At 37.7% G+C, this 24210-nt stretch overlaps 1 protein-coding gene across 2 annotated transcripts in view; it reads right to left on the reverse strand.

Moving 5' to 3' along the window:
- The window catches only part of SOX5 (SRY-box 5), a 1043232-nt gene that overhangs the window by 828312 nt on the left and 190710 nt on the right, over window positions 1–24210 (reverse strand). For both annotated transcript variants that reach the window (XM_025402765.1, XM_025402767.1), the window contains exon 3: window positions 20922–20998. The gene's annotated coding sequence lies outside the window, so the exon portion shown is untranslated. The remainder of the gene's footprint in view (window positions 1–20921; window positions 20999–24210) is intronic.

Here is a 24210-nt window from a genome sequence, read left to right on the forward strand (position 1 = left end):
ACTTTTTCTTTAATTGACAATATTTGTAAAAATTTGTGATGTACAACCTGATGTTTGATAAATTCAGTCAGCCCTCCATATTCATGGGTTCTGCATTCATGGATTCAGCAATCTAGGACAGAAAATATTTGGGGAAAAAAATTCTAAAGTTCCAAAAAGCAAAACTTGCATTTGCCATGCACCAAGTACTAAGTTGAATCCATGTGAATGAAATGATGTACAGGCATTGTATTTGCTAGTATATGTTAATCTAGATATAATTTAAAGTATAAGGGAGGATGTGCAATACTATATCATTTTATATCAAGGACCTTGAGCATCCTTGAAATTTGATATCTGCTGGGGTACTGGAACCAATCCTTCAAGGATAACCAGGGATGACTATATACACATTCTGGAACAGCTAAATCAAGCGAATTAATATGTGCATTACCTCACATGCTTATTTTCTTGTGATGAGAACACTTAAAATCTACTCTCTAAGCAATTTTCAAGCAAAAAAAAAAATTCTCATTAACTATAATCACAATAATACACAATAGATTTCTTCAAATTAGAGTTATCAATTCTTTAAATAATGACATTTTCATCTTAGGAAATAAGTGTGTAAGGGGATTTAACGACAAAATACATGTTTGAATTTAAGCAACTTTTGCTTTTTAAAAACATACTTAAGAAAATGTATCTAAATGATGACAACTGCCACTTTGATAAACTTTTAAATTCTGTACGTTAACAATTGTAGGATGTGACTACAGTATTAAACTATCTGTTGTGAATTGAAACTGCTAAGTGCAGTGCCAGACAGTTTTTAGCAAAGTTAGCAATACTAATTACTTAAACTAGGGCCTCCAGAGTCTCTGAAATCACTGTAGTAAGAATTGATGAACCGACCTGGCCCCAGAAAACTTCCAGAGATGCTTTGAAGTACTTTCAAGTATAAAATGAATGCAGTGTGTTAAACAGTGGTTCACTGCTATTTTGCCAAGACAGACAGATTCAAAGGGAATTTTTTTCAGGTTGTAATTGCTTCAGAGATAATACAGCTAATTAAAAAACAAAAAAACAAAACAAAACAAAACAAAAAAACAGAAATTCACCAAGTTAACACGCCACTTCTGAATATTTTTAAAATGAGTCTTTGTGCAATGAGAGATACTTGAATCATGGCATTAAGAAGTGTGCCAATTACCAGTTTTGAAATAAAATGGATACTCTAAAGTTTGTGATCTCCTAAGACACAGAGTCCTTGGAAATAAAGCCAAAATGTCATGATAATGCAGTCCCAAATTCTTCTATGTCTACTGGTCCTTCTATAACCAGACCCTGCCTACCTTGCTCCAAGCTCATCACATGCCACTATGTTACTGCTCTATTGACTCCTATTTATTTATTTATTTATTTATTGAGATGGAAGCTCACTCTGTTGCCCAGGCTGGAGAGCAGTGGTGTGATCTTGGCTCACTGTAACCCCCTCCTCCCAGGTTCAAGTGATTCTCCTGACTCAGCCTCCCGAATAACTGGGATCACAGGCACATGCCACCATGCCTGGCTAATTTTTGTACTCTGGGTAGAGGCGGGGTTTCACCATGTTGGCCAGGCTGGTCTGGAACTCTTGACCTCAGGTGACTCTGCCCGTCTTGGCCTCCCAAAGTGCTGGGATTACAGGTGTGAGACACCACACTCAGCCTGCTCTGTTCACTTCTGATATGCTTTGGCTGTGTCCCCCTCAAATCTCATCTTGAATTTTAGCTCCCATAATCACCATGTGTCATGGGAGGGACCCAGCAGGAAGTAACTGAATCATGGGGGTGGGTTTTCTCATGCTGTTCTTGTGAGAGTAAGTCTCATGAGATCTGATGGTTTTATAAAGGGCATTTTCCCTACACACGCTCTCTTGCCTGCCGCCATGTAAAACATGCCTTTGCTCTTTCTTCGCCTTCCACCATGATTGTGAGGCCTCTCCAGCCATGTGCAACTGTGAGTCCATTAAACCTCTTTCCTTTATAAATTACCCAGTCTCAGGTATGCCTTTATTGGCAGTGTGAGAATGGACTAACACAGCTTCCTTTTCATTTAAACATACCCAGCTCTTTCTCAACTGAGGGATTTAGATTTGTGGATCCCTCTGTCTGGAGATATCTCGCTCTTTGGCTTTTGACAGAGCTGCCTCCTCAGCACCATTCATATCTCAGAGATGTCTTTGCTAAACAATTCATTTAACTCATCCCCTCTCCCCAGTTCCCCTCTGTCTGTACTTCCTTTAAAAAACTGTTCATGTGGTAAAATATGCAGAACACAAAAAGTACCACCTTAACCATTTTTAAGTGTACTGTTTAGTCACATTAAATACATTCATACTGCTGTGCAAACAATCTCCAGAACTTTTTCATCCTTCAAAACTTAAGGTCTACAGTCATTTGACAATAAGTCTGTTTTTTTCTCCTCCCTCCACCCCCTGGCAACGACCATTCTGTCTGTCTCTATGATTTTGACTACTTTAGGTACCCCACATAAGTGGAATACTCACAAAGACAGTATTTGTCCTTTTGTGACTGGCTTATCTGACTTAGCATCATGTCCTCAAGGCTTATTCATATTGTAGCATGTACCAGAATTTCCTTCCTTTTTAAAGCTGAGTAATATTCTGTTTTATCTACATAACACCTTTTGTTTATCCATTTATCCACCAATGGACACTTTGGTTGCCTCTACTTTTAGCTATTGTAAATTATGCTTTCATTAACATAAATGTACAAATATCTCTTTGAAACCCTGCTTTCAATTCTTTTGGAGATATATACACAGAAGGGGGATTGCTGGATTGTATGGTAAATAATATGTTTAACTCTTTGAGGAACTACTGTACTGTTTTAGATAGCAGCTATATCATTTTACATTCCCACCCACAGTGCATACGAGTTCCAATTTCTCCACATCTTTGCTGACACTTTTTCTTTCTATATTTCCATTTTAGCATGTTTCTATCTACCTTTGCTCATGCATTCATTTTCTTATTTCTGGGGCAGTTTTTGAGACAAAATTGCCAAAGGAGATTGAGAAACCAATCTAAAAGATGGAACAGATTCTTTCTGAAATGGTTTTGTTGTAGTCTGTAATTAAAACAGGCAACAGAATCAAGGAAAATTTAATATCCTATTCATTGAGCACTGACTATTGAAAGTGCCAACACTGAGAAGGTTCTTGTTTGTTCCTTCTGTAGAAACCTCAGAACTTAGTAGGGTGTAGGACCCAGCCACCACCGAGATCTGCTCCCTCTTACTTACTTGCTCCGGTGACTTCGGTCAGCACTTTTTTTTTTTTTTTTTTTGAGACAGGGTATTATTCTGTCACCCAGGATGGAGTGCAATGACATGATTACAGCTCACTGCAACCTCAACCTCCCAGGCTCAAACAATCCTCCCACCTCAGCCTTCTGAGTAGCTGGGCCCATAGTCACATGCCACCAAGCCCAGCTAATTTTTGTATTTTTTACAGAGATGGGTTATACCTATGTTGGCCAGACTGGTCTCAAACTCCCGGGCTCAAGCAAGCCTCCTGTCTTGGCCTCCCTTAGTGCTGGGACTACAGGCGTGAGCAACTGCACCTGGCCTGGTCAGCTTTTAACCTTAGCTTTTTTATGTGAAAAACGGAGATAAGGGAATTCACTATGGAGGCAGTGTGTGTATGTGTGTGAGCATTAAATGACCATATCTAGGACATAGAAAACACTAAATAAGGCTACATGCAGTGGTTCATGCCTGTAATCCTAGCTTTTTGGGAGGCCAAGGCAGGTGGAACACTTGAGGCCAAGAGTTCAAGACTAGCCCAGACAACATGACGAAATCCCGTCTCTACTAAAAATACAAAAATTAACCATGTGTGATGGTGCACACATGACCTGTAATCCCAGCTACTTGAGAGGCTGAGGCATGAGAACTGCCTTGAGCCCAGGAGGTGGAGGTTGCAGTGAGCCAAGTTTGCACCACTGCACTCCAGCCTGGGCAACAGTGCAAGGCTCTGTCCAAAAAAAAAAAAAAACAGAAAGAAAAGAAGAAAAGAAAAGAAAGAACTCAATAAGTGGTAAATATTACCTCAAATTATACAACGGATTATCCTTTATATTGTTATACAACAAGATTTTTCCATGCAGTCTGGAAATGTACATACTATCTATCTACTGTCTTGTAGAGTATCTGGATTAAATTAAAATTTAAAAAAAAAAACTATATAAATTTGCTCACTAGTCACGATTCTGTGCTTTATCATCTGTACCCCCATCTCTGTCCTGGAGACCATTGTATTTCCAGCTTAGCAAAAGATTTGACCCAGAATAGACATGTAAATTATCGAATATCTCTATCAGTGATTCTAAACATGCCTCGTAGTTATATAGGGGAATATTCCAGTGACTCCTAGTAAAAGAAGTAAGAATTTGAAAGTTCTGAAATCTTTCTAAGAAGCAATGCCAGATCATTAGCAGTTTGTAGAGAGGCAGTGAATTGGAGTGGCCTTTAGGTACCTAGGTTGAAAGAACGGCTTAATTCCTTTTCTCTATACTTAAAGTATCATTTTTATTGTTATTCAAAATTGCTAATGTCAACGGAATGAACATGTTACCCAGTTCATGGCAGCCTAAGTTGCTGAGGTAAGAAATTATAATGATTAGTTATTGGAGGGAAAACCATTACATGAATACAATGGAGAGTCACAGAGCAACAACTAGATAATTTCTGTCTAACTATTGGGTAATTAATGCAGTAAGAAAATAACATGTACATATTGGAAATGAAGAATTATAGATTATTTGCACTTATTTTCTTTCAGTGGCAATTAAATTAACTATCTTTGATTTCTCACCTGTTACCATGGTTATTTTCAGTGATCCAGGTCATTAATGTCTTGAATATAATAGTTACCTTAAAATTACAGCTCTTTCAACTTTGTGAAAGATTCTAAAGGGACTGTAAAAGAGAAAGCTGCTGGCTCAGAGGAAGAGAGCTGCCTATTGAAGGAAATGGTTTAAGTATCTTGAAAGCAAAGAAGTCCCACACTGTGATCCTTCTTGGTGTTGTCCAATAGTATCAGATTTGGAGATTTTGAGCAGTATGAGATTTTATGAGCTTAGGATAACAGTGAATGGGCAGGTGTTTTCACAATAGTGAGTTCTAACTGGTGATTTCACAATAGTGAATTCTAACTATGCTACTGACTGGCTACATGGAAGAGTGCTAATTTTTCCACCCAGTAATGGAAATAACAAGTTCTCTCTACTTGACTACTGAAAATGTTGGGAATAGATTATATATTGATTACATAATGAGAAACAAATACAAAGCAATCCTCAAATGGCTGTCTCTCAAAAAAAAAGTTGAATAACATACGAAGCTTCAGTGGAGTCACAACAACGGGTTCCAGCAGGTTCATGTCATGATCATTCCTGTGACCTTCCTCTCCAGAACAAATGTCCCAACATTCAGGGCTGGCTGTGGCTAGAGGTGAGAGCCATACCGTAAAAATCGAAACTCTACTTTCCTAATTCTGGTTTTTCTAGTTGACTTCTCTTTTCAGAAGTTATTTTACTCAGGCACTGATTGGTTTGTTTATCTAGTCAAATATAACTTGTCCAGGCCTTGATGTTATGTTCCTCAGATCTTCATTTTCTGTTCTCTTCTTATTACATACCTTCTCCTTAAAGCTGTCATCAAGTATCTCCCTAACATTTGCAGACCCAGGACAAGAGAACAAATGGGTGCCTTCCCTCTCTGTGACCAGTCCTTCTCAAACAGCTGCCCCTTGGCCATGCTTGAGCCTAGAATCTGACACTCCAGTGGCAGAGCACGACCTCTGAAAGACAGACTATGGAAGAAGCGTGCATGCACCTCACTGACAAGTATGGCAGGTACAAGGTCTTTGGACAAAGAATTATGAGGTATGAGATACCTGGAGCATGGCTACAATGGGTTCTCATGAATTTCTCACGCACCCAGGGGACGGGGACACAGCCAGAAGAGAGCCCTCTAATGCATGAGGTGCACGGCAGGGGCTCCAGTTTCCCAGGTCGTTACATTGTATGGAGAATATGACGCACTTAAGATGCAGACGGTAGTAAATACCCTGCTGTAACTAACTCCGTATGTCAAATCCTATCTGGCTCTATAAACTGCCCTTATTGTCAGGACCCTGTGTCAATGTGTTGTGTCAAGGCAGGAATGTGACACTCTGATTCACCAAGTCAGATCTGAGATGTATCTACCCTCTGTGAAGCAACCCTTTACTCGAACAAACGGGGGAGTCCAGAACCTGGAGGCTTCATTTCCTGTAACTATGGAAGGGTTTCTACTCTACCCATATTTCCTCCGTAGAACCATGCACCACTTTTTTCAAGAGTGAAGCAACGGACCTAGAGCAACTGCTCTCACGCTCCTCTTTAACTTCAGAGGAGTACAGAAAACTTTGAAACCAGGAGTTCAGATGTTTCTGGGAAAGAGAATGCAACGTGGGGGCAGACTGGGGTGTCGCCATTCCTTGCTATAGAAAAATGATAATGCTTTGCATAGACTAAAAGGCTGGGAAGAGTATGTGTTGGGGATGGGGGTCTTCCTGCATAAGGGAGCAGTTGCCTCATTATTCTTTTACTCAACAAACACTTGAAGAACTTACTATGTACTACTATGTATTACACTGAATAATGAGGAAATCAGTGGTGAACAAATTAATCAAGATCCCTACCCTTACCAAGTTTATAGTCTTATAGATTAGGTTAAAACTAACCATTTCTATTGATATGAAATTATAGACTGTGAAAAAAATGCTCTGGAGGAAAATGCAAGGTATTCTATGAGAGCATACACCAGGGGGACCCAATCATGTCTGGAAGATCAGAAAATGTTCTCCTGAGGGAATGTCAACTCAGCTGATCTGAAAAGGAACTAGAGGGGAACAATCTCCTAGCAGAAAACAAACAAACAAAAACAAAACAAAACCCTCGGTAGCCCTAAGTGGGGAAGGGAGTGTACCATGTGTGAGAAACTGAAGGAGGCCAGTGGGTCTGCTCTGCAGAAGGTAGGGGAGAAGGATTAGGGAGATCATATGGGGCCTTGCAGGCCAAGCCGTAGATTTTGGTCCTCAGCACAAGGAAAAGCCATTGATAGTTTTCCATTAGAGAAGACCTATGATCAGATGTGCAGGTTTAAAATCTTTGTCAAGTACAGAGCATTTACTGGAGCAGAGCAACTCCTTGGAAGGACTCTCAATTGGGAGGATATTCCAGAATCCAGGCTTTCCTGGACTGGCCCAGGATACACGGTGATGGAGGCAAAGAGAAGCTGACAGATGAACAATATTTTAGGGGGCAAAATCCACCTAAGATATCAAAGATAAATGATAGGAAAGGTGACCATTGGTCTCTAACACAACAGGATGCCTAGTCGTATCATTTGTGTAATAAGCAAGTTTGGATGGGTAGAGAAGCGTTCAGTTTAGCAGCGGATAATCTAAAGGGCAGAGCAGTGCATTTTTATTTTAATGATTAAATTTGTGTGATTGGTATCATGAAATAAGAAGCCCAATCAAGGATACTTAAATCAAACTGGGGACGAGAGGGGAGATTCTTTGACTTTTTGGCATTTTTTGTTTCCTTCTAGTAACTTAAAAAAAAAAAAAAAAAAAAAACTAATATAAAACAATGTATGTGTATTTTAACTAAGTTTAAAATTTTAAAACCTCATTAATGTAATGAAGTCACAAGATTTTAGGGGTGGAAAAGGTCATAGAAATTGTATAGAGATGACAAACTTTGTCCCCCGAAAGCTTGTGACTGGCCCCAAATGTGTAAATGAAAATGTTAGAAATCAGCCAGATTCATAGAGCTCCCTGCAGCAGTGGCAGCAATGCTTTGTGCAATATCAGGATAGTGTGGTTCCCAGCCAGCTCATCACCCGTATCATCTGGGGTTCAGGAGTTAGCGGGTGTGGTGAGGGGTGCATCTTTCACACACAGATGCTGGGCCCCCTCCCTGCAGATACACATCCTAGCAATCTGGAAGGGGGCACCCAAGGTCATTTTAAAATGTCTTTAAGGTGATTTGACGATAGGCCAGATTCAGGGCCCACTGTGTTTAACACCCCACAATACTTTTCCTTAGATCATTTTATGAGATTTTTACATCGATATTTTAAAAACAAATTGTTTATTTTTCCCAATTAAATGTTTTCTGTTTAAAGGCAAGCGAAACTGTTCATTATGAGAAGTATCCATCACTGGTATGAATTCAAAGATTTTAAATTCAAGGTTTGACACAGAGGTGAATAAGAGGCTTTTCTATTTCTGGGGAAAAATTACTTATTTCCAGACACAAAAAGATCCAATATAAATACTTCCCTATTATGAAATAGAAATCCCTGGCTGTGCTAAGATTTTTCTAGAAATTTAGAATAGTTTGGTATTCCTAAGAATAAAATGTCTGATTTAGGCATTTCACTTTGAGCGTTTTTTCAGAAAAAAAAAAAAAAAAACAGAAAGATGCAATTGGTCAAAATCCAGCCTGATTTATTCTTTGTGGATTTAAAAATGCTCAAAAGGATAAAAAAGGGGAGATATTTCACATAAAAGTGGACATTTTTATTAAACAGCATAATATCAGATTTTCTACAGAATACACACAAGATAGCAAACTTGAAAAACTGAGCAAAATTTGATACTACCAATATAGCATAAAATAATCCCTTAAGTATTGATAATCAATCTAGACTCCAGTGAACGGAAACACAGAGATCAAAGTTAAGTGAAGCAATGATTAGGGACATAAAGGAAGGAAAGAGAGAGGTGCGGGGATGGTAGGTAGGGAACCAGCACATCTGGCTTTAGTAAAGAGATGAATATAGTGAGTTATTTTTTGTCTGACTGACCATTATGCCACAGAAACATGCAAATGCTTTTCTGGTTTCTTTCTTTTCAGATTCCATAGCACCTTTGTTTCTCTCTGTACCTCCTCCTTCCTCTCTCTCTCTTTCTCTCTTGGTGGCCATTAACTACACTGACAGTTTGACAGGCTGAAATAAGGAAATAAAACACTTAAACATTGTTTCCTGATGTATGCATTCATCTCTTCTGCCAAACACAGATATTGAGGAGATACTTCACTCCTCCTGTCAGCTCACTAAATTACACCCCAGCTTGCAGGCAACGCCATGCCCAGGCCTCTCAATCTCAGCGCACCTCACTTACTACCAGAAGAATATGAAAGGACTTCATTCTTTTCACCCAAATCTTTTCTCAATACTGAATTTTCTTCATTGTTTTTTTGTGTAAAAGCTGATTACTTTCCCATTTTTAAAAAAATCTCTGAATTTAATTTTATCTTGTAGGGTTTCCGAATACTTGGACTTAAGCAATGGCAAATGAATACTAAACCATCGGTTACATGTTGTATCTTTCTATTAACTAATGAAGAGTTCTGACGTTTTAAAACTAGACACTGACCATCCCAAACATTTACCCTTTTGACAGATCCAGTGGCAGAGAAAAAAAGGCTGATCATGACACCCCAATGTGTACCATAAATAATAGATGCTTCTTTCATTCTTATTTGCATATGGCAAATAAAGTCAGACTTCTGCAGAGCAAACTTTGAATGTCTTACAATTAATAATTAACTTCTTCCAGAGAAGTTTGGTGTGGATTAAATTTTGAGAGACTAACAGGTAAGTGGGGCGTGGTGGGGAGAAATCATGACTTTCATTGGGTTATCTTCTTGTACTACCATTAACATGAAGGAGGAGAAACTTCGAGGTGAAATATTTAAGAAAATTTTTTAAGACAAGAGAAACAAGCCTTTAGGACTTCTTCCTTGCTGCATGCCTTCAACAGCATTTATTTAGTGCCTACTATATGCAGTGCATGAGTGTAGGTTCTGTGTGAAGACGCGAAGGAGAATCACGCGTGTATCCTGCCTGCCTCCTCAGAATCCTGCAGTCTAGAGAAGATGCCATCATCACAAGGAACTACAATGCAAAGCAGGAGGTTCTAATGGAAGCACAGGGAAAATGCTACAGAAATTAAAAGGAGATAAGACTACTCCTACCCCACCAACCACAACTGAAATTGTATGCCTCGGCCAGGCTCAGTGGCTCACACCTGTAATCCTAGCACTTTGGGAGGCTGAGGCAGGTAGATTGCCTGAGTTCAGGAATTCACGACCAGCCTGGGCAACATAGTGAAACCCCGTTTCTACTAAAATACAAAATCTTAGCTGGGCATGGTGGCATGTGCCTGTAATCCCAGCTACTCTGGAGGATGACAGGCGAATCGCTTGAACCCGGGAGGCAGAGGTTGCAGTGAGCCTAGATCATGCGACTGCACTCCAGCCTGGGAGACAGAGCGAGACTCCATCTCAAAAAAAATAAAAAGACTATTGTATGCCTCAGTTTAGCCAAAACACCAAATTTTCTATATTTTAAGACTTACATACTTTATTATAATCCCTCGTTTTGGGTTACCTACCTCCTCTGTGTACCTACAAAACTCGTGCCTTGTCTACTTTGTTCATTACCATATTTTCAAGACTGGCACAGTGTGTGGCATGTAATGGGCATCCAATAAATATTTGTTGAATGGATGAGTGAGCTATTTTGTGATAATAAGAAGCAACTGAATCTGATTCTCTAGAGGATGGTTTTCTGAGTTTCTATCTTATTGAAAAGCACCAACGAAACAGATGGGAGGTTTGTGTAAAAATATGGGACACCTCAATAATTGTAGATACTACATTTAATTAGCACAATTGCCAAAACATAGCCAGGATCGAAAGACTATTTTTATATAAAATTGAGGATTTCCTTTTACCAATAAGAAGCCTTCTTTGCAATCCAATAATCATCAGTGATTATAGTATTAACCACAAAGGTGATGCACAGGAAAATTCTCTGAAGTGTTCCTTTCTCCTCTTTGTTTTGTATCTTTCCCAAGAAATAATAATTAACTGTAAAAAAATGATCCTTTCACTATCTTCCAAGAATGGAAATTTAGTTATTGCTAATAAAAATTATCAGTAAAAGTAGAAGGTTACTACAGTAAAGATCACAAAGCAATAAATGGTGAGCCTAGGTCATTAATCTAATCCACTTGAAGAACAGTTCAACCAGATAGTTAATTACCTTTACAATCAACTATTTGCTAACTAAATCATGTTGCTTTATCAAATATTATCTAAAATAATATGTGCTGCTATTTCTTAAGCATTTATTTATAGGCATTGTGGATAGGATTGCATACATGCTTCTTCACTAAAGTCTTATGATTACCTGAGAAAGGAAGTATATATCTATCCCCACTTCACAGATAAAGAAACTGAGGCATCAAAAGTATATCCTGGAAATGGAGGAATCCAAGTCCACCATGCTTTGAATCCCAGAAACATTTCTACTCCAACTATTCCATGCTAATCAGTATATAATGTAGTGACTACGTTTGCCTTGGCTTAAAATTCTCATCTATTTCAAGTCATATATTTCAAATTCTCATATATTTCAAGAAATTCTTCTTGGTAGTAGGGACAACTTTAAATAGAGCTTTTTCAGTCAGTATAATGTGCAAAATACAAACTTAGTTACCTGAGTTGAAAACTATATCATTTTGTCCCATAAAAAAAGTATTAAGTGATCTGATTCAAAATATCATTTTGATTATGAGGCAGAGGATGACTCATGAGGTTAAGGCTGGGTGAGGGCCCTGATGCTCTGGTCTTGCTGTTGTCTGGTGGGTGCGTTAGGACACGCACCGCAGGATAATTTTGACTAATTTCTCTACATGCGTCTTGCTCTTGCTTTCTCCCACTGTTCTCTCAGATGTCTTGGCCACATATTATCTTTTGAAATTATTACAAGGGGCACTAAAGAAAATGGGCATGGAGGAAGAAATTGTTCTTCTTGCTCCCCTTTAGCCATTCTTTTGGGATGAGATCTGAATAATTCAGACTCCAAAAACTGTACTCTTTCTATTGCAACATACTGCATTCCAATAATTTCTGGTTTTAAGAAGTCAAGAGAAACCCTGCTTTTCATGCTCTTGTGCTCTCTTCTAAATTTAATTAATACATATTTTATCAAGGGATAAAGAAGAAGGTGAAGATTTTTTGTCATCAGCTTCTAAGACATCCAAATGATTCTACACATATCCTACCTACTCTTGACCTGCAAAGACATTTGAATAGCCTTGCAAACAAAAATGCTGTCTCTTTTTACCACACTTACATCATTCCCTAATTCTGGGTTTAAAAATAGAATCTTCACTCACAACAACTAGATTTTTAGCTTATAATATGGGGAATAAAGGTCATAGGCAGAAAATGAAGAAGATTAGTGGAACTATATAAAGACAGGAAAAGGAAGAAAAGAAAAAGGATGGCAGGGAAGGAGGGAAGGGAGAAGCTGAATAAAATAAAGGAAGAATCTTTTTGTTTTATCCACAGCCTTTGGTAAAGTTAGTTAGAAGTTTGCTTTAAAACAAAATTGCCTCTTTCAGTACTCAGTGATATTTTATTTCTGTGTAACTTCCTTCTCAAATAGGTTAATTACAGAGGCAATTAGTCTAGCTACACACAGGATGTCACTATTCCCTTATATAAATAGAACCAGCACACATGTTTCAGGCAGAGAAAAATATCTGTAAAGACCAAATTTCAAAATGTTACGGAATTCTGTGCTGTGAGATGCACTTTTGCCCAGTTTGGGTGAAATTTTGTGTTTTCATCATTCTTATTTATTGAATAGTCCTTATGTTTTATTATCCTCATGGAAATTCTTTACATGAACTAGGAAAATCAGCTCAAATTATAATAAAAAGTCCAAAAAGTAGAGGGATCATGGCACTAGGTAACTGAACAGGAGTAAGGCCTTGTTAGCAAGGCAAATAGGAAAAGGAGAGCTAGAACTGAAAAAGCTAATCTTATTATTAGTTTAAGCAAATGTACTGACCTATGCAGCCTCGAGGTTTTTTGTGTGAGTACTTCATTTTACATATTGAAAGTCTGGAAATTAGTAACTACTGTAGTTCTGAGATCCTAGTGGTTCATAGCGCAAGAGGCTTTTAAAGCCTCTTGCTTTAAAATTGGATATATGCATCTCTGGGTCGCAGGATCCAGACTCAGTGATACACATGGAATTCACAGGAAAACTTGTTAAATCACTAATAATGGCATCCATTTTCGCCTGAAACCCCTAACTACTGATTATTGTTTATACATTTATCAAAACCAAAATGATAAAGTGCTCTTCAAAAGAATAAATTGCTATATCTAGTACTAAATACATATTCATAGAGGGCACTCCGTCCTTCTTGATGGTAGCTACCCAGGATGACAAAATTGAAAGACACTGATGACACACTAAACATCTATGGTTCATTAGCTCGCTTGTTTACTGTGGTTATAGTGAAAGCAAGGTCTTAGGTCAGCTCCTCATATCGACCAGCACATTCCTTTCTCTTCTGTGGCCATAGAATATTCCATGCAGTTTTGACTGGCTCTCTCAAAAAAAGTTTGCCATTGGTCACACTATGGCCTGAGAGAGGAAGATACATGACCATTACTGCAATAAAAACAAGTGGATCCCATTTCCTGCTCAATGATGGCCCCAGTGCATTCTTCTCATACATGAAGCACTGCATGTTGCTTATAAATCAACCTAGAAAAATGTGTGCTTGAGCCCTGAGATTACTCTGCCTGAGTGTGAATCCTGCCCTGCCTCTTACTAGCTATTGAACCATGGCAAGTTATTCAATTTCTCTCTGTCTCTAGTTCCTCAGCTGAAAAAGTGGGTATAATAATAGTACCTGTTTCATAGGGGTACTGTAGGAGGCTTAAATTATATAATACAAGCAAAGCCCAAGAATAATTCCTGGCACAAAGAAACTCCTCAGTAAATGATAGGTACTCTAAGTATTCTGCACTGAACAAACAGTGAACAGTGATGAGACTTTTTCAGATTTTATTCGCGTATGTGTGCACGTGTGCGCGCACACGTGCACATGTACATAAATCTACAGGTCTTGCATTTACATTTAACCTCCTATAAGAAAAAGTGGAATTTTAAACGGTGGTTAAAATTGACAGGACAAATGAACTGAGCCCTGTAAAGATCTCTATCAGCACTAGAATCTCCCCATAGTCTAGCCTGTCTGGTACAGCAGTCTCTCTGGGATTTCAGTTCAGGCTTACCTGAGTGTACAGCAGCAACAAGGTAGAATAGGCTTTCTTCTTTTATTCCAAGCATCCAGAGCTATGCTGATGACAGAGGGATGGGCAGAGAATGGAGTGATCTCCCTTCCAGAAGATGAACAGTGCCACTGAGAACCTAAATAACTGTTTTATAAGAGATCATTGGCTTTACTGCTTCTGTGTGACCTTTCTGTCCTATTTCCTCTAGAGGGTTTGATGGTGGGTGGGTAAGTCAACTATGCAGCTAAGTGAGCTAGGCAAATAAGTGTTTTGACTACAGTGCCTACAAATATAGAGAGATGTGCATATGCATATTCTTTCCCATGCATGCACCAGGATAGCTCCAGAGTATCACAATTAAAAGTGCGTTACAGAAGTCATAAGGGGCACATTTTGGATATTTCCTTCAATATCACAGCCAAAAAAAAATAATGTTCGTTATTACAAGTCACACATATGGAGTGCTTTAAGTCCCATCATCTTTTCACTTGGGGATTTCCTGCTAAGACTTAGTCCTTTTGTGCAAGACAGTAACCTCTAGGTTTTAAAATTACTGATCTTGTATTTTCAGTCACTGTAACAGCCGATTTGGACTGACTTCACGGGTAACCAGATCAATTGTGTAGACATTAATACTTAAGAGGGCGTGGGGAGAGGGACTCAACTGGAACACTCAGCCTATAAAATGGACTATAAAATCACTATCAGAATAGACACTATAAACAAAATAGAATTCTTCACAGCCCAGTTCTCCCTTACACAAATTAGTGCATAGTACAACTCAAATCAGCCCTGATGTTAGGACTCTGTGATCAGGTAAGGAGTCGACACCAGGAAACTAATATTAACCTGGCTGGTCAGTTACAGGTGTGCTACCCTTTCCCATCTAACTCAATACTTTAGATGAGTTTGATATTTAACAATTAGTTGGATCTAAATGATCCCATTATTCAGGGATTTTTCTCTCAAAGTCTATAGGATCTCAGAAAGAAAATCACAGTAAGCTAAGAAACCACAGTAAAAAAAAAAAAAAAAAGGGAGGGCTATTAGCATCACAGCATTATACACATAATAAAGTGTCTTGATCCACCAGTAGAATTAAGTGATTTGCAAAATCCAATTCCTCAAATTCATCATTCACAGAAATGTAAAAACATGTAATCAAATATTATTTCTATCCGTGTATAAAAATATATGAAATATTTATTGATATTAAAACATTTATAATTACAGACCTATTAACTTTATCCTTAATGTTAAATAATGAAAAGTCACCTGTGAAATAACATCTAACTAAATTTTAATACATTGGTTTTACTAATGCTTTTTTCCTGTTTGCTCTGCTTTTTCCCCTTTTCTCTCTCACCAGATTCTTGGTTTTACTGGGCAAAAAAAAAAAAAAAAAATTAGTACTCATTTAGATTCATTTTTTGGCTACATATATCTAATAGTTTCACCTTCCCATCTCTCTCTTCTTTCTGCCATCACTTCTGGAACACAGCCAGAAGCCATGCTGGAGCGGTGCCAGCATGTCCTGTTCTTTTGCAATTTGATTGCCTCTGTATACATCTCAGTTAGGCTTACCTAAGTCACCATTTACAATATTGAGTAGAAAGAGCAGGTTGAAATAGTCGGCATTTATAAGTCCACTGGTCACATGATACAAAATATATAGCCAAGTGTAGAATTTATAGCAATAACATTTATGTATCATGTTACTCCTAGGACAATCTAATTTATAAAGTGCCTATTGTGTATACATAAGGAATAATCATAAATCATTTACATTAAACAGTGTCAGCTGTTTAACCCAACTTTCCCCCTAAATTCTGCAGACTGTGATTAATGAGGTTTTTTAAAGGAAGCACATGAAAAAAAAAAAAAATCAAGTCTGATTCATCTTAGGTGAACAACATACCCATATATAGGAGCAGGTGTCTGTAGTATGATTTAGAATACCTATGGAACATCTCTGGAAAATATTAACTTCCTCTGGAGTAGAGAAATGTCCATGAAAGTGAGGTGGGAATGTGGCAAGAGCCCAAATCTGTCACCAACCTCAGGCTTTCTTTTATTTCCTTCTCAGGAAAGAATGGATTTAAAACAAACAAACAGAAAAAATTCAGGCCCTATTGGATCAGTTGTCTGACATGTTTTTATCTGCAAGCATTTTTAGAAAACCTGAGAAAGATTATTTAGATTAGCTTCTTTGTCTCTTTGACTCCTAGTTAGAGAAAAATCCCAATCAGTGACCGAAGCTTTCAAGAGTCCTAAAGTGAAACTCAAAACATGTATGCGAATTTTCTCCCTCTGTTCACTCCTTAGCTCATGTCCTATTCAGAGAGGCAATTGTCTTTAGTAATCTATGCTTTGGGGTTCTCAATGAAACTCATTCTTCTCCTTTAAAAGCCCTTAAAATTAATACTAGGAAATGTTTTTATAATTCACATCTGTAAATGCATTTAAGTTGACCTGAAACTCACACCTACACAGCCAAATTGGACATCACATTACAAAAATATGGTTGGACTTTTCTTACAGTATTTTGATCCTCTTTCTTCTGTCCTTAGAAAGGACTATAAGAATGACATAGTCTTCTTGCCTTAACTGCACAGCCTTAAAAATATCCACTGATTTGTGTCAGCCAAAACTGAAGAACAACTTAACACTTTTTCATATATATATATGAATAAATTTGTTCCTTATTCTTCATATAAGTGAGAAACTCGCTTTTCCTCCAAACTCTATTGATGACTGATATATTACTATGGAGAGAAGCAATCCCCTAGCTAGGTTAAAATTAAAACTGGAACTGAAAATCAAAGGAAGGAATGCATAGCAAGAAAATCTGTAAATCACTTTTCTGCAAATGAACTACCTGCTGTTTTCTACTCACAGAAAATTGACACTATGTAAAGATACGTTGTAATCTAGAAAGGAAAACAAAACAAAATCTATATACACACAGAATGATCAGAAATCCACGAACGTCTCAGTCGAAGCAAGAACTGGTGGCAAACAGAGGTTTGGGGAAAGAGTTTATTTTCCAAATAACATGTTAATCTTCATAATCAGATACACTATGGCCTTTGTATAACTATTTTGAAAACTGATCATCCCCCATGATAGCTGTATTTCAGCGGCATTAATTAGTAGGGGGAAAATGATATATGTCTCTGCAACTTGGGTATATCAAACTTGAGGAGGAGTAACAACTCATTTTAGTAATAATGGAAGATTTTGGTTCAAAAGTTTATCCATTCATGAGGAACAGTGCTAAATTCACAGGGCTTTCATTTGTGCAAAGAGACAAAAGGTGACACACTGTACCTTCTTTAACAAATTTATTCCTCAAAAATATCTGGTAAACAAGGAATTTTTTCCCATTTTTGAGTGATATTTTGAGTTGCTCAAGAGGAAAAACTGTTATGCTCAAGTGAAGCAACTTAAAACTCCAGGCTGACTCCTTCTTTCAAGAAACTAAGGAATCTATGGAACAATGAAGCATAATTATGACTTCCATTTCAGTGAGAGCTACTCTTGTCTTCACCTTGTTAAAAGGTTAATTTCTTCCCAATTGCATAGAAAAATAAATAACCGCCATGTAGGCATTTAAAAAGTACCCATGTTTTCCTATGATTGACTTATATCTTCTATCAATTCTATCTAAATTACTCAATTAAAAATAATTATTAAGAAAATAAATGACTTCATCAACATGTTCCAAAATAAAATATGGACAAGAAGAAAAAAATCAGCTAATCAACACAAAATTTGATATAATTATTGAAAATGATTTTTTTTACAATTTACTTTAATAGACTTGATTACTACTTTTTTAACTGAAGTTGAAGAGATTTGGGATACAAAGGCTTCTATAACAATAAAAGCTATTGAATCAAAGAAAACTTCTTTTCCTAATATGTCTTTTTATGTTGCCAGTATAAAGTGCTTACCTTAAATAAAAGATTTGCCTAGTTTTTTAATACAAATACTAGTAAAGAAGCACCTCCAAGGCTGAACCACTCATTTCACTTTAGTTAACAAAATTATGTAACTTGCTTTTATTCTTAATTTGGTATTATCATTTAAACTACTCGTTACATATTATCCTCATTTTGTCTCTTTATTCAGGAAATAGTCCCGGTAACAACTCATTATCCTGGATGGCTATGGTAGCAATGCTATTTTTGTTTGTTCTAGAAGGCATAGATTCATTGTCACTATTCAAGTTTCTTATCCTAGAACCCACAGATTGCTAGGAAATCCAAAGGCTTCTAGAATGATATGCAAATTTTCATGTATATGTGCCCATTGTGATTTTTCTGGCAGCAATCCATTTATTTTTTGCTACCTAGCATTAATGCAGCCTCTTTCAGTTAATAGTACCCTACTTCCTTCTGGGATACAAACCCAGTGCCTAGTCCATGGAAAATTACAAAAGTGATTCTGCTCTCTGCTCCAAGAGAGGGGCACAGGATTATTCAGTGATCTAATCAGAACAAATTAGTACAAAGACACTTTTTATAGGGCTCCTGAGAAAGGCATCTTCTCTTTTCCAGCTTGACCTGAAGCCTGAGAGGATGTTACAGCTGAAGCAATGCCCCTGCCACCATCTTACTACCAAATGAAGTCAGAAACTGAGGCTATATTAGTGGACTCTGAGAGATGGAGAGAAACTGAATTCTGTTTACATTATTTTAATTCAGAAGTTAGCTCTGTGCCTGAATTTTTCATATGTTAGTAAAGCACATGCACACACTTTCATACTATCCTAATTCCATAATATTTGCATAGCTGACTCCTTCTTCAGTGTAACTACTACTGGCTTTCTTTGACCTTTCCTATCAAATGTAAATTCCCTCTGTACTCTGTGCTCTTGACTGCCGTCCATCCTAGCTGTCTTTAATCTGATTACATATTATCAAAATCATATGCCATATGCTGTTCATTAATTTGGTACAGAGGAATTTTGTCAGTTTTCCAGTCCTTTTCAATCAAATTTACACAATGCAGGATTATTTTCTAGTGGAGAAAAAGACAGAGAGAAAGGAAAGGGGTAGGGGAAGGAAAAAAGAAAAAAAAAGAAGAAGAAGAAAAATAGGCTTTAAAAATGGAGAGTTCAAATAGACAGTCATGTAGTAAGTTTCATTCAATGGTGAAACAAATTGAGATTTTGTTTAGACACATATAAGAAAATCAATTTTACTTAAATATATTTAGCAGATATTAGCAGGAAATAATTTTTATGCATTCTGATCTCAATTGCAACCAGACTTAGCTGACATAATAACGGGGTCCCTAAAAGTAACTGCTGAGGTTTAGAAGAACTTGCCACTTCCTATGAGCTGGCTCTATAAATGCCAAGAGTGAGTATCTTAAATTAAATGAATAGATTAATAAACATCTTTGGAATATCCATCATTAAGGCTGATTTATGTTCTGTTGCCAGCAATAATTCAAAGAAATGCCACGCTATTCAAAAAATATTGCATGTTGTTCTACCACTTTGCCAATGTTATGACACCATGTAAGTATGACAATATCTATATTCTTCTCAGTACTAACTATATACAAAAGCCAATAGATATTAAACCACTTTAAGTTTACATGGGCATCAGCACGGGAACCACTCATATTTATAACTCTGATGAATGGCCTTTCATTTGTAAATTTATGGTGTATCCATAATTTCTTAGGAAACCAAGAGGTTCATTCAAAAAATTGCCACAACATTTATCTATGCAAAGATGATGGATATAGTTTATGTAATTAAGTGCTTTTAAAAATTAAAATCATATTGCCAAGAAAAGAGACATGTTCTTTCCTGGTTTCCTCACATTTTTAAAATGATCAGAACTGCACTCTCAGCAGTTATGATGTTTAATCTAAATAGTGTATTAACACTTATTAAATATATCCAAAATCATCCTTGTTAGAGCTGTGTAGCATTTTCTTGAACTACTAGAAATTAGGTTCAACTTATATTTCTTATCTTTTTTTCTAATTCTATCCCCCTACAATAAGCTATAAAATATAGAAAGCAGCATTAGAATATAATAGTTTTTGTTTGTATTTACTGCATTTACTATATTTAGTCCTTCAAGACTATTCACGGCAACCTGCATGGTTCACTGTAAGAAGAAACTATTATAAATTTTATTATGACTCAAAATATACATTTTGGCAAAAATCAACATTAATTAAGAAAGGAAAGACATATTTTATCCCAGTATGGACTTAGCTCAATTGGAGGAACTGATGAAGTAGGAGAAGATGAAAAGATAGTAATTATGAATAAAGTAACCAATAAAAAGCAGAATAGTCAATGTTATATGTGTGAAGAAGAAATGCACATTGTTGCTAATGTGTGATGTGCTTTGGTGGCATTTCTAGTCTACTTTCATTTGCCTTCAAGTACACACAAATGTAGGAAGTACAGACAAGTCTCAGTGGCTTTTTAAAATTTAATCTGCCCTATTACTACAGAATCTACAAAAATTGAACCTGTTTTTAATGGATTTGGTTATATGAGCAACAATCTCCAACTTATCAACTTTTTTAGCATTAGTACATTCAGTAAAAGGAAAAATTGTGCCAAATACTTGCAAAATTTATTTGCCAAATACTTTTTACATATTAGCTCTCTACACAATACTTAACACAAACATCATATTAAAAATAACAAAATAAGCATTGTACATACCCCAGTAGGTCGCTAACTCCTCGTGGGCAGGAACATATTTTTCATCATCTTTGGGTCACCAATGGCCAGCACGGCACCTGGGATAAAACACACACCCCATAAATGAGTTTCAATTCATTAAATGGTACAGTGCTGATTGGATTCCATTCGGAAGGTATGAATTCAATGAAGTAACCATCCATATATCAACCTTCTTCCTCTATATCCTACATTATTAAACGAGTACTGCACATTCTTATAAATCTAAATGACAATTTTATTCTAAAAACTCAGTTCTTGAGAATAATTACTTCTAAATGGTCATTATGTTACATATCATTATACTCTTTCAGTTTTGGTGGAAGCAACGCAGCGAAGTGTCTGAGATGTCCTTTGGAGTTAGGCCAACAGAGGTACAAACGCTGGTTCCACCACACTATGTATACAGTGTTGGATAAAATTACTTAATCTTGCTAAATCCAGCTGTCTGTAAACTAAGGGTAACTGTAGTCTCTTTCTAATAATGTTGTTCAAAGGCTTAAAGGAAACAATGCGTAGCACGCTGTCTGACACACAGTATACTGTCTTCGTCTTCCCCCGTCCCTCCTCATTAGTGGAGGGAAGAATTAACCTTGGCCAAAGAGATGGGCATTTGCCTTCAGCTATGAGAATGTGATCTCCTGAACTCAAAATGTCATAAGAGTGTGTTTGTTTGGCTGAAGGCTTTGGCCACTGAACAGTCTAACAATGTGATTTACAATGGGTGGTTTGGGCCAAGCAGTATCAGTTTTGCCTCTCAGAGGGACCAGAAACTAAAACTATCAGCCCAACACCAACATTCAAAAGGGGTTGGAGACTAAAGGTCAGCCATGTAAGGGACAGTATATAGTCAAGTCCTAGTAAAAACTCCAGACACCAAAGGCTCAAGTGAGTTCCCCTAGTTGGCAATGCTCTGTGTCACACATCGATGCCAGGAAAGTGACATATCCTGACTCCATGGCGAGGACAACAGAAGCTCTGTCTCTGATAATTCCCCAGACTCTACCTTACATATTTCTTCTCTTTTCTGATTTTAATCTGTATCCTTTTCTTAAACCATAACTGTGAGTATAACAGCTTTCAATGCGTTCTGAGTCTTTCAAGCCACTTGCTGAAGCCAAGGATGGTTTTGGGAACCCCCTAAACCTGCAATTGATGTCACAAGTGGGGATTATATTGTGTAGAGAACTGGCTTCCTCTAATCTTGACACTAACTGTAGAGTTAGTTAAACTTGCCCATGTTCCTTCTTTTAATCTAGAAAGTCCAAAAAGCTTTGAAAGCTAGCTGACTTCACCACTCAAGTGAACTGATTAACAAAGATCTCACTGTTAAAATTCACTTTGACTTGATATTTACATATAAATTACATCCCATTGCTTATTTTTTTCTCACACAAACAGTAAAAGCCATTCCTTCCCTATTTCCAATAATAGATAAAGAAATTGTTTTGGGGTTTTTGTTTTGTTTTGGTAATGTGAACGGTAGTAACATTTAGAAACAAATGAATCACACAAGTGAAATTTCTAAAGATTATTAATAATAGATCTGTCAAGGTCAGATGTTAGAAAATAAACTTCATTAAAAGATGCACTGGTTTTGGCCAGGCACGATGGCTCATGCCTGTAATCCCGGCACTTTGGGAGGCCAAGATAAGTGGATCGCTTGATGCTGGGAGTGCGAGACCAGCCTGGCCAACATGGTGAAAACCTGTCTCTACTAAAAATACAAAAATTAGCCAGGCGTGGGGGCATGCGCCTGTAATCCCAGCTACTCGGGAGGCTGAGGTGGGAGAATCATTTGAACTCAGGAGGCAGAGGTTTCAGTGAGGCGAGATCATGCCATTGTACTCCAGCCTGGATGACAGAGCAAGATTCTGTCAAAAGACAACAACAACAAAATGACTGGTTTTCTAACAAAATATTAGTTAAATCACATATTCCTTGTGCTTCTCCTAAGTGGTTTGGCTGTTCCCTGCAAGAGATTGCTTACAGCCTTGTTAATTTTTTTAAAACAAGTAACAATTTGGTAGACAGAATAGTAAGACCATCCCAAAGATCCTACTGAAATGTTGAGCCGGGCGCGGTGGCTCAAGCCTGTAATCCCAGCACTTTGGGAGGCCGAGACGGGTGGATCACGAGGTCAGGAGATCAAGACCATCCTGGCGAACACGGTGAAACCCCGTCTCTACTAAAAAATACAAAAAACTAGCCGGGCGAGATGGCGGGCGCCTGTAGTCCCAGCTACTCGGGAGGCTGAGGAAGGAGAATGGCGTGAACCCGGGAGGTGGAGCTTGCAGTGAGCTGAGATCCGGCCACTGCACTCCAGCCTGGGCGGCAGAGCGAGACTCCGTCTCAAAAAAAAAAAAAAAAAAAAGAAATGTTGAATATGCTCAGCATACTGCCCAGGAATGTGATTATAATGGATTTTATTCCGCGAACAGGTTATATAACACAGGTGATTTTGAGTCAGATTATCTGCATGACCCTTACCTAATCGATTGCATCTGTCCTTACATTTTAGTCTAGAAATCAAAGAGAAGTCAAAGAGAAGATGGAGATCTGAAGCACGAGAAGGATGTGGCACACCACTGATGTCTTCAGAATACAAAGTACACACGGCAAGGAATATAGCAGCCTTTAGGGCCTATGGACAAGCCGTAGCTAACAGCCAGCAAGGAAGCAAGAACTTTAGTCCTAAAAACACAAAGAGCTGAATTCTGCCAAAAACAAGTATAAGTTCGGGAAACAGATTTTTCCACCCCAGGGCCACAGACAAAACCTCAGCCTGGACAACCTTGATTTTAGCCTCATGATACTCTGAACAGAAAACCCAGCCAGGCTGTGTTGGATTTCTAAGCTTCGGAACTGTGAGCCAATATATGGGCACTGTTTTAAGCCACTAAATTTGTGACAATGTGTTATACAGGATCACAAGCTTCTGCAAGTCTTATATTAACTTCTCTTTAGTCTTTCACCCTGAAAACAGGAGTCAGTTATGGGCTACATTTCCTTAACCATATAGACCCCAGATTGCTATTCCTGAAACAAGACAATTCTTGTACCCACTCTGAATAACAAATACAAAACAAGGTACTAAGTTGTATGTAAAGAGATCATTTGTGCCAGGCGTGGTGGCTCACGCCTGCAATCTCAACACTTCAGGAGGCCAAGGCGGGCGGATCACCTGAGATCAGGAGTTCGAGACCATCCTGGCCAACAAAGTGAAACCTCGTCTCTACTAAAAATATGGAAATTAGTTGGGCATGGTGGC

The sequence above is a fragment of the Theropithecus gelada genome, chromosome 11 (assembly GCF_003255815.1).
Source record: "Theropithecus gelada isolate Dixy chromosome 11, Tgel_1.0, whole genome shotgun sequence".
Lineage (NCBI taxonomy): Eukaryota > Metazoa > Chordata > Mammalia > Primates > Cercopithecidae > Theropithecus > Theropithecus gelada.